The 10,457-nt window shown below is 43.2% G+C and overlaps 1 pseudogene; it reads left to right on the top strand.

Moving 5' to 3' along the window:
• Positions 1-1,726: 1,726 nt before the first annotated feature.
• On the top strand, positions 1,727-2,290 carry LOC105732787 (rho-related GTP-binding protein RhoG-like; annotated as a pseudogene).
• Positions 2,291-10,457: the final 8,167 nt, after the last annotated feature.

Genomic DNA, 10,457 nt, shown 5'->3' with positions numbered 1-10,457 from the left:
TTCAAGTGATTCTTTGCCTCAGCCTTCTGAGTAGCTGGGATTACAGGCACGCACCACCACGCCCGGCTAATTTTTTGTATTTTCAGTAGAGATGGGGTTTCACTGTGTTAGCTGGGATGGTCTCGATCTCCTGACCTCATGATCCACTCGCCTCAGCCTCCCAAAGTGCTGGGATTACAGGCGTGAGACACTGTGCCCGGCCTCAAATATATATGATTATTTAATGCCCTTTCCTCTGTGCTCTGACACTTAAAGAAGGCACTATTATAAGAATTAGGTCTGAAATTAGGGCAGTAGTTAAGAACCTTCAGAAAGTGTAGTACTTTGGGATCTAAATTGAGGGCAAGGCATTGATGGGGTATTAATATGAGGGTATAAATATAGGAACTCATAGTAAACATGCTTCTTGAAGATCATCTTTGCCATATCATTTACTCTGAAATACTGATTCATGAAGAAATGGATGAGTATGGTGGTGTTATGACCTGTAGTTTTACTCACGTAAGGTTGAAAGGCATGAGACCCTGGGTTTGTCTAGCATTGTAACCACATTACAGAATTTTTGCCTTCTTCAATAGTAGTAGAATAGTAGAAGAATTATTAAGAAGACATAGTAGCTTCTAACACTTAATGAGTACTGTCTATGTGAGAGGGACTAATAAGTACTACGCATGACTTTTTTCATTTAACCTCAGGTTAAAAATTTTCTCTGGCTGGGCGGTGGCTCATGCCTATAATCCCAGCACTTTGGGAGGCAGAGGCAGGTGGATCACTTGAGGCCAGGAGTTCAAGACAAGCCTGGTCAACATGGTGAAACCCTGACTCTACTAAAAATGCAAAAATTAGCTGGGCATGGTGGTACATACCTGTAGTTCCAGCTACTCGGAAAGCTGAGAAAATTTGTTTGAACCCAGGAGGCAGAGGCTGCAGTGAGCTGAGGTGCACCACTGCCCTCCAGCCTGGGTGACAGAGTGAGACTCTGCCTAAAAACACCACCACCACCACCAACAACAAAACTTTCCCAAGTTCACAAAGATTAGAGAGAGAAATGGGTTTTGACTCCAGCCATTCTGACTTCAGAGCCTGGACTCTCAACCATTTCTCTAGCTGAGTGTGACTTGTCTGCCTTTCTCTCCAGTATTGTGATGTTTCTTTTTTTTTTAGGAATGGAGGTTCATCTCCTGGGTCTATAGCCAGAAACCCAAAGTGAGAGCCATGTTTCTTGATTCAACCTTGGAAACCTTCTATGATAATTAAAAAAAATTACTAAACATTTATTGAGCACCTACAATATTTTAGTACCTTCGATACTGTGATTCCAGACCTTATGATAACAGTGTAACACAAATACCTATGTGTATGAATGGTTTTTAATCTTTTTGGGCTCACAGCCTTTTGTGAGACACTGGTGACAGCTTTGGATCTTCTTTCTAGAAAAATTCACTTATGCACATATACATAGTATTGCACACAACTTCAGAAGAGGCTTCTAGGACCTACTGAAGCCCATCCTCTTGTAGTCCACAGACTCCAGGGTAAGAACTCGACTTATACAACCTTTGGCAGCTGATTTTTTTATGGCATTAAGGGTACAGAGAGTGTGGGGGGCATCTTATCCTCCTCACCTTCTCCTCAGAGAGAAATGTTTAGAAAGCATTAGCTCCCTACGTTAACCAAATATCTCTGAATATTCTTTCTTTCTTGTACATAAGACTGCAAGGGAAGAATGCAGACAATCAAATATGTGGTTGTAGGAGATGGGGCTATAGGTAAAACCTGCCTCCTCATCAGTTACAACAAATGCCTTTCCTGAGGAGTATATCTCCACTGTCTATGACAACTATAGGGCCCAGACATCTGTGTATGGCCAAATCGTCAGCCTGAACGTGTGGGACACTGCTGGCCAAGATGAGTATGACTGACCGCAAACGCTCTCCTGCCCCTAGACCAGTATCTTTGTTATTTGTTTTTCCATTGGCAAACCATCCTCTTATGCCAATGTGAGGCATCAATGGCACCCGGAGTTCTCCCATCATTGCCTCAATGTACCTGATCTGCTGGTAGGCACCAAGAGGGACCTGCCAAGTGACCTTGAGACAGTGAAGAAGCAGAGCCTAGTGCCCACGACACCTCAGCAAGGCACTTCCCTGGCTAAGCAGGTGGGGGCTGTGAAGTATCTGGAATGTTTGGTCCTGATGCAGGATGGGGTGCAAGAGGTATTTTTGAAGCTGGCCGGGCTGTGCTTTACTCTGCCACAAAGAAGAACACCAAGAAGTGCATCCTCTTATAGCTTCTGGGTGCTACTTGGGGACTGCACCTAAGAAGTATAAGGGCAATATTCCTTTGTCAGCAGTTAAGAGTGCCAGCATGAGCCATTTGTCTCTTTTAGAAACCGTAGACTACAGGATATTCAGCTTTTGGAGCAACGAGGACAGACTTGTTTGTACATGGCTGCTTTGAAGTGTGGTCTGAACTTTTGGAGGAAGCAGTGTGGGGGTGTGTGTGTGTGTGTGTGTGTGTGTGTGTGTGTGTCCCCTGTCAAAATGGTGAAAGGAGGTGCCACCCAGTGCTGTTCTTTTCTCTCCTGGCCAGGACATGACTAAGCAGAGCAGCTTAGGACTGTTCATTGTAGACTTTTGCTTGTCTGCTTTTAAATCTAATTGTAACTTTCCTTGCTGTATTTACCACTAAGCAAGTGCCTCCCAGAAGGACAAGTTTATCTAGTTTTTATTTATTATTATTATTATTATAATTTTTTGAGATGGAGTTTCTTGTCACCCAGGCTGCAGTCCAATGGCATGATCTTGGCTCACTGCAACCTCCGCTTCCCAGGTTCAAGTGATTCTCCTGCCTCAGGCTCCCGAGTAGCTGGGATTACAGGCACACAGCTGATGGGATTATTTTTAGCAGAGACTGAGTTTCACCATGTTGGCCAGGCTGGTCTCAAACTCATGACCTCAGGTGATCCACCCACCTCAGCCTCCCAAAGAGCTGGGATTACAGGTGTGAGCCACTGCTCCCGGCCTATTTTTATTATTTTTTTGAGAAAGAATCTCACTCTATCACCCAGGCTGGAGTGCAGTTGCGTGATCTTGGCTCACTGCAACCTCTACCTCCTAAATTTCAAGCGATTCTCCTGCCTCAGCTGGGATTACAGGCATGCACCACCATACCTGGCTAATTTTTGTATTTTTAGTAGAGACGGGGTCTTACCATGTTGTCTAAGCTGGTCTCAAACTTCTGACTTCAGGTGATCCATCTGCCTCAGCCTCCCAAAGTGCTGGGATTTACAGTTGTGAACCACTGCACCTGGCCTGTTATCCAGTTTTTAAATCATTGCCTTAAACTTTCTCGTATATGAATTTTTTTTTTTTTTTTTTTGAGACAGAGTTTCGCTCTTGTTACCCAGGCTGGAGTGCAATGGTGCGATCTCGGCTCACCACAACCTCCGCCTCCTGGGTTCAGGCAATTCTTCTGCCTCAGCCTCCTGAGTAGCTGGGATTACAGGCACGCACCACCATGCCCAGCTAATTTTTTGTATTTTTAGTAGAGACAAGGTTTCACCATGTTGACCAGGATGGTCTCGATCTCTTGACCTCGTGATCCACCCGCCTCGGCCTCCCAAAGTGCTGGGATTACAGGCGTGAGCCACCGCGCCCAGCCCTTTTTTGGTTGTTGAGACAGGATCTCGCTTTGTCATCCATGGAGGCTGGACTGCAGTGGCATAAACATGGCTCACTGCTGTCTTGACCTCCCAGCCTCAAGGGATCCTCTTGCCTCAAATAGCTGGGGCCACGAGTGTGTGTCACCATGTCTGGTTAATTTTTGTATTTTTGTAGAGATGATGTTTCACCATGTTGTCTAGGCTGGTCTTGAAATCCTGAGCTCAAGTGATCCTCCCATCTTGGCCTCCCAAAGTGCTGGGATTACAGGTGTGAGCTACAGTGCCCAGCTGACTAATTTTTGAAAACCATATTATGTGTGATTCCTGGGTGTTCTCAATGTTGACATGTTTCTCCCATTCTTGAGATGAGACATTTTCACAAAAATGGTTTAGAAGCGTTTACTAAAGTTCTGTGAGATGGTAATAGATGTTCCTTAAAAGAATTCTGTCAGAAAAACAGAACTCTGAAAGGATATCAGATATTGAAGATTAACTCAATGAAATAATAAAAAAAAAGAACAGAACTCTGTTCTTTCTACTGAGGTTTAAAAAAAAAAAGGAAAAAAAGGTTCTGTCATCAAATAAATTCAAGAACCAGCAATTTAAAATAGTGCCGGGTACAGTGGCTTATGCTTATAATCCCAGCACTTCAGGATGCTGAAGTGGGTGGATGGCTTGAGCTCAGGAGTTTGAGACCAACCTGGGCAACATGGCGAAACTGTTTCTACAAAATACGTGAATATTAGCGGGGTGTGGTGGTGTGTGCCTGTAGTCCCAGCTACTTGGGGGGCTGAGGTGGGAGGATCACTTGAGCCCAGGAGGTCGAGGCTGCTGTGAGCTGGGTTTGTATTACTGTACTCCAGCCTGGGTGACAAAGTGAGACTCTGTCTCAAAAATAAACAAATAAATAAGCTAAAAAATAAATAAATAAAACTAAACAGGTTCTTTAATGGCAAGATTTTATAACTTAATATGACACATGTAACATTTCTCAAACTTATTTCACCGCGCAGTGGCACGGTCTCAGCTCACTGAATTTTTTTTTTTTTGGTCACATGCAGCACCTATTAATATGTCTGGTGACACCATTTGAAAGAAGCTGGGTTAATGGGACCCAGGAATTCCCCAGGAGGAGGCCATAAAACTAAAAAGCACAGTGTAGTTTTGCTCCTTTTGATGTTTTCTTCTTCATGCCTTTGAGACAAATGTTTATCAGCATGGGCTTGTTATTTGTTTCTCTGCTTCAGGAGATGGGTCTGGCACTTAGTCATGATAGTGCTTTGGAGGTGGGATCTGAGAGTGAGATCTGTTATCACATTCTGATAGCACTGTGGGCCTTGTGATGTGGAATTACCAATCCCTCTGAAAAAAAACCTTGTGTCTGAGTCTTGCGTGTTGCTTCTCTGTCGCTTTCAGCTTTAAGGACAGACCACTCAAGGTTAACCCCCAACCGGGTGCAGTGGCTCGCTTCTGTAATCCCAGCTGCTCACGAGGCTGAGGCAGGAGGATTGCTTGACGCCAGGAGTTCCAGACCAGCCTGGGCAACATAGGGAGACCCCCATCTCTATTAAACATTAAAAGAAAAAGGAGAAAAAAAGAAAAAATTTAACCCCTTAAAACAAACAAAAAACTGTCCTGCCAGTCATTGTCAGAGTTCTGAGCTTTTTCTGAGACTTTTCTTCTGCCCTTATGTCTGGGCTTAGCTGTTCTGAGTCTACACAGGCTGCCTTGCTTGCTTCCTGTCCTTCCCTGATTGGAACATCTCCCTGTGTGTTTATTTAGCTCTGTGTGCCTTTTGAGGTCTTTTAGTTGCTCCAAGAGGGTTTTGGATCCATGTCTTTTTTTTTTTGAGATGGAGTATCACTTTGTCACCCAGGCTGGGAGTGCAGTGGCACGATCTCAGCTCATTGCAACTTCCACCTCCTGGGCTCAAGCGATTCTCCTGCCTCAGCCTCCTGAGTAGCTAGGATTACAGGTGCCCGCCACCACTCCCAGCTAATTTTTGTAGTTTTGGTAGATACCTCATTTCACCAAGTTGTCCAAGCTGGTCTTGAACTCCTGACCTGGTGATCTGCTCACCTCGGCCTCCCAAAATGCTGGGATTACAGATGTGAGCCACCACCGCAGGCCCGGATCTTATCTCTAGCCACTGAGGCCATTCCCCTTGTGGTTATAGAGTTCAGGTTTTGCTGGAGTTGCTCAGCTCGCCCCGGGGCAATCAGAGTCAGACTCCCTGTCCTAGTGGGCCTGCTCTTCCCTGCTTATATTTTTGACCCTTTTCATTTGATCTGGAAGGAAAACTTACTTCTTTACCTGGTGCACGGTGGTTGATAACTCCACTGTGCACACATGCTTCCTGCCAAATAGCATTGGGGTTTTGAGAGTTTGGGAGATGAAGCTAAAGGATTACGTGGTCCCTACCCCCAGCAGTGGGTAAAGTGTCTGTGCTTTGTTCTGTGGTAGCCTCCCTGTTGCTCTTTGACAGGTTTGGTCAGAATAGCCTCCTGGATAGGGTTGACAGACAAAATACACAATGCCCTGTTAAACTTGAACTTCAAATAAACATAATTTTTTAGAATGTTTTTTATCCCCAAACTCTGTATTATTTTTCAACAGAAAAAAAAAAAAAATTAGTGTATATACCATGCAATATTTGGAACATACACTAAAACATTATTGTTTATCTGAAATTCAAATTTAATGGGCCATTTTGTGTTTTTATTTGATAAATCTGTCAAGCCTACTCTTGGAGAATCTGGAACCTGAAAGTCAAGCAGATATCAAGTATTGATAGAAGATAAAAGGTTACATAAGCTTCCTGTTCTTCTTCCTTTTCTTCTGCTTTCCCTTTTCCCTCATCATGGGCTAAAGTGTTCTTTTTTGGCTTTTCTTTCATCACTGTAACCTTCATTTCAGAGAGCTCTTCACTGTTGACACCACTGGTTGTCTAATGGCTGTGGAGAGTCCAGGTTGGACATGTGGACCCTGAAAATTTGAGACAGGTCTCAGTTAATTTAGAAAGTTTATTTTGCCAAGGTTGAGGACGTGAGCCTGTGACACACACTTGGGAGGTCCTGATGACATGTGCCCAAGGTGGTCAGAGGACAGTTTGTTTTTATACATTTTAGGGAGACATGAGACATCAATTAACATATGTCAGATGAACATTGGTTCGGTTTGGAAAGACAGGACAACTTGAAGCTGGGAGGGTGCTTCCAGGTTGTGGGTAAATAACAGACAAATGGTTGCATTCTTTTCAGTTTCTGATTAGCCTCTCCAAAGAAGGTAATCAGATATGCATTTATCTCAGTGAGCAGAGGGATGATTTGGAATAGAATGGGAGGCAGGTTTGCTCTAAGCAGTTCCCAGTTTGACTTTTCCCTTTAGCTTAGTGATTTTGGGGGCCCAAGATATTTTCCTTTCACATTTCTCTCCTATTTTTAAAAATCTTTTGAGGAGAGGACTTGCTGGTCTTGAACTCCCAACCCCAGTTGATCCACCTGCCTCGACCTCCCAAAGTGCTGGGATTACAGGTGTGAGCCACTGCGCCAGGCCAACACACTTTCATAAGCAATGATACCAGCCATTTAGTCCATCCTGAAAGAACTGAGGGTCCTGGCCGGGCGTGGTGGCTCACACCTGTAATCCAAGCACTTTGGAGGCCAAGGTGGGTGGATCACCTGAGGTCGGGAGTTCAAGACCAGCCTGACCAACATGGTGAAACCCCTTCTTAAAAAATAAAAAAAATAAAAAAAAGAACTGAGGGTCCTGAGAATTTAACAAATACAGTTTTTTACATAATGAACTGAGGAAAGGCCAGGTGTGATGGCTCATGCCTGTAATCCCAGCACTGTGGAAGGCCAAGGTGGGCTGAAGCTCAAGAGTTAAGAGACCAGCCTGGGCAATATGGTGAAACCCTGACTGTACAAAATATACAAAAATTAGCTGGTTGTGGTGTGTGCCTGTTAGTCCCAGTAATTGGGAGGCTGAGGTGGGAGGATGGCTTGAGCCCAAGAGGCAGAGGTTGCAGTGAGCTAAGATTGCACCACTGCACTCCAGCCTAGGTGACAAGAGTCAGACCCTGTCTCTGGGCTGGGTGAGGTGGCTCACACCTGTAATCCCAGCACTTTGGGAGGCCAAGGCAGGCAGATCACTTGAAGCCAGGAGTTCGAGACCAGCCTTGCCAACATGGCAAAATCTTGTCTCTACTGAAAAAACAAACAAACAAAAATTTCAAAAAATTAGCCAGGCATGGTGGTGTGTGCCTGTAGTCCCAGCTACTCAGGAGGCTGATGCAGGAGAATCACTTGAACCCAGGAGGCTGAGGTTGCAGTGAGCCTAAATTGTGTCACTGCACTCCAGCCTGGGCGACAGAGCAAGACTCCATCTAGAGAAAAAAAAAAAAGTCGGACCCTGTTTTAAAAAACAAGAAAAAAATAGATGGCCTGTGGCTGCCAGCTTCATTTTCCCATTGTCTTGTCCCTTCTTACAACAAGTTATCTATTTGTAAACCGCTTTTTTTGTTGTTGTTTTTTTCGAGACAGTGCTTGCTCTGTCACCCAGGGTGGAGTGCAGTGGCACGATCTTGGCTCACTGCAACGTCTGCCTCCCAGGTTCAAGTGATTCTCATGCCTCAGTCATCTGAGTAGCTGGGATTACAGGCCTACTCCACCATGCCCAGATAATTTTTGTATTTTTAGTAGAAGTGGGGTTTTGCCCTGGCCTGTTGGCCAGGCTGGTCTCGAACTCCTGGCCTCAAGAGATTCACTTGCCTTGGCTTCCTAAAGTGTTGGATTACAGGAGTGAGCCACCTCACCCAGCCAACTGCTGATTTCTTTATGGCCTTGTCCTCATAAACTTTTCATAAAGCATCAATGATTTTACCATTCTTTCACCCAAACTTTATCATAAATTTGACGTTCTTGCTTCAATTTTAGCAGAATTCATATTGCTCTGTCACGGACTCTTTTCAAACTGATGTCTTATCCTTTTTAGTGCCTGAAACTAGACCCTGTTTAGACATTTTTTTTTTTTTTTTTTTTGACATGGAGTCTTACTCTGTGAGCCCAAGGTGGAGTGCAGTGGCATGACTTTGGCTCACCGCAAACTCTGCCTCCCAGGCTCAAGTGATTCTCCTGCCTCAGCCTCCTGAGTTGCTGGGACTACAGGCAGGTGCCACCATGCCCAACTAATTTTTGTATTTTAGTAGAGACAGGGTTTCACCATGTTGACTCGCTGTGTCCTGAACTCCTGAGCTTAGGTGATCCACCCGCCTCGACCTTCCAAAGTGCTGGGATTACAGGCATGAGCCACCACACCTAGTCTCAGCAAATAATTATTAAGGTCCTACTATGTTATAAGCATTCCCATACTAGGGGCTGGAGTTGTAAAGATAAGACATCATTTAATGTGCTTTCCCTCTTCCAGTTATCTCAGCAAAATATCCTTCTGTTTGTTATAAAAACTGATTAATTATGGAGGGTAATTGTGTGTAGTGCTGGTGCAGTAGTAAGGAAAGAACCATTTTTTAAATTCAAACCCAGCTTTATTTTTTTATTTTACTTTTTTTTAAATACATGTTATATGTGTCTTGAGTGGTGTTTTTTTTTTTTTTTGAAGAAAGAAAGAAAGAAAAAAAAAGAATGAAGAAGAGGAAGAAAAAGGAAGAGAAAGAGAGAGAGAGAGAATGGGGGTATTGCTTTCTTGCCCAGGCTAGAATGCAGTTTAGAAATGGGTATTGAAAACCTCTTTTATACCAATAATTATACTTAATGATGTAGACAGGAAGGAACAAGGGAAGAAAATACCAAACAAGCAGCCAACCAATATTTCATTTAAACCTATGAAATGCTATGCGATTACTGAGGAGTGGTTTACTTCCAATTATGTAGTCACTTTTGGAATAGGTGTGAGGTGGTAACGTATGTTTTGTGTATTTAAAGTGGAGAGTTCTATAAATGTTTATTAAGTTTACTTGTTCCGGGTCTGAGTTCAAGTCCTGGATATCCTTGTTAATTTTCTGTCTCATTGATCTATAGAATCGTTAGCTCTTCTTGTTACTTTGATCCTTTTGCCATTATGTAATGTCCTTCTTTGCCCCTTTTGATCTTTGTTGCTTTAAAGTCTATTTTATCAGAGTCGAGAATTGCATCTCCTACTTTTTATTTATTTGTTTATTTTTTTACTCTCTGTTTGGTTGGAAACCCAGCTTTATTGAGGTATAATTTACATAACATAAAATTCACCCATTTCAAGTGTATAATTTAGTAATTTTTAATACATTTGCTGTGTTGTGCAGCCATCATCAAAATCCAGTTTTAATGTTCTAATTTCTATCACCCCAAAGAGATGCCTCATTCAGTTAATCCCTGTTCTCACCTCTAGCCCTAGACAAACTAGTCTACTTTCTTTTATATGTCTTTTCTGGATAGTTCATATAAATAAATGAAATAACACATGATCTTTTGTAACTTACTTTATTCATTTAGGATGTTTTCAATGCACATTCATTTGGTAGCACACATTGGTACTTTTTTTTTTTTTTAGAGATGGGTTCTTGCTGTGTTGCTCAGGCTGGAGTCCAGTGGCTATGCACAGTCACAGTAATAGCACGCTAAATCTTGAACTCCTGAGATCAAGTGATCCTCCTGCCTCAGCTTCCCAAGTAGCTGGAACTACGAGTGCCTGTCACTATATCTGGTTGTATTTCTGTTTATTGCTGAATAATATTCCATTATATGGCTATCCCATACCTTGCTTATCTATTCATCAGTTAATGGACATTTGGGTTGTT

Source organism: Aotus nancymaae, unplaced genomic scaffold, assembly GCF_030222135.1.
Source record: "Aotus nancymaae isolate 86718 unplaced genomic scaffold, 86718_ANA_hifiasm-v0.15.2.pri h1tg000081l, whole genome shotgun sequence".
NCBI classification, from domain to species: domain Eukaryota; kingdom Metazoa; phylum Chordata; class Mammalia; order Primates; family Aotidae; genus Aotus; species Aotus nancymaae.
This window is presented reverse-complemented; position numbering and strand designations above follow the sequence as displayed.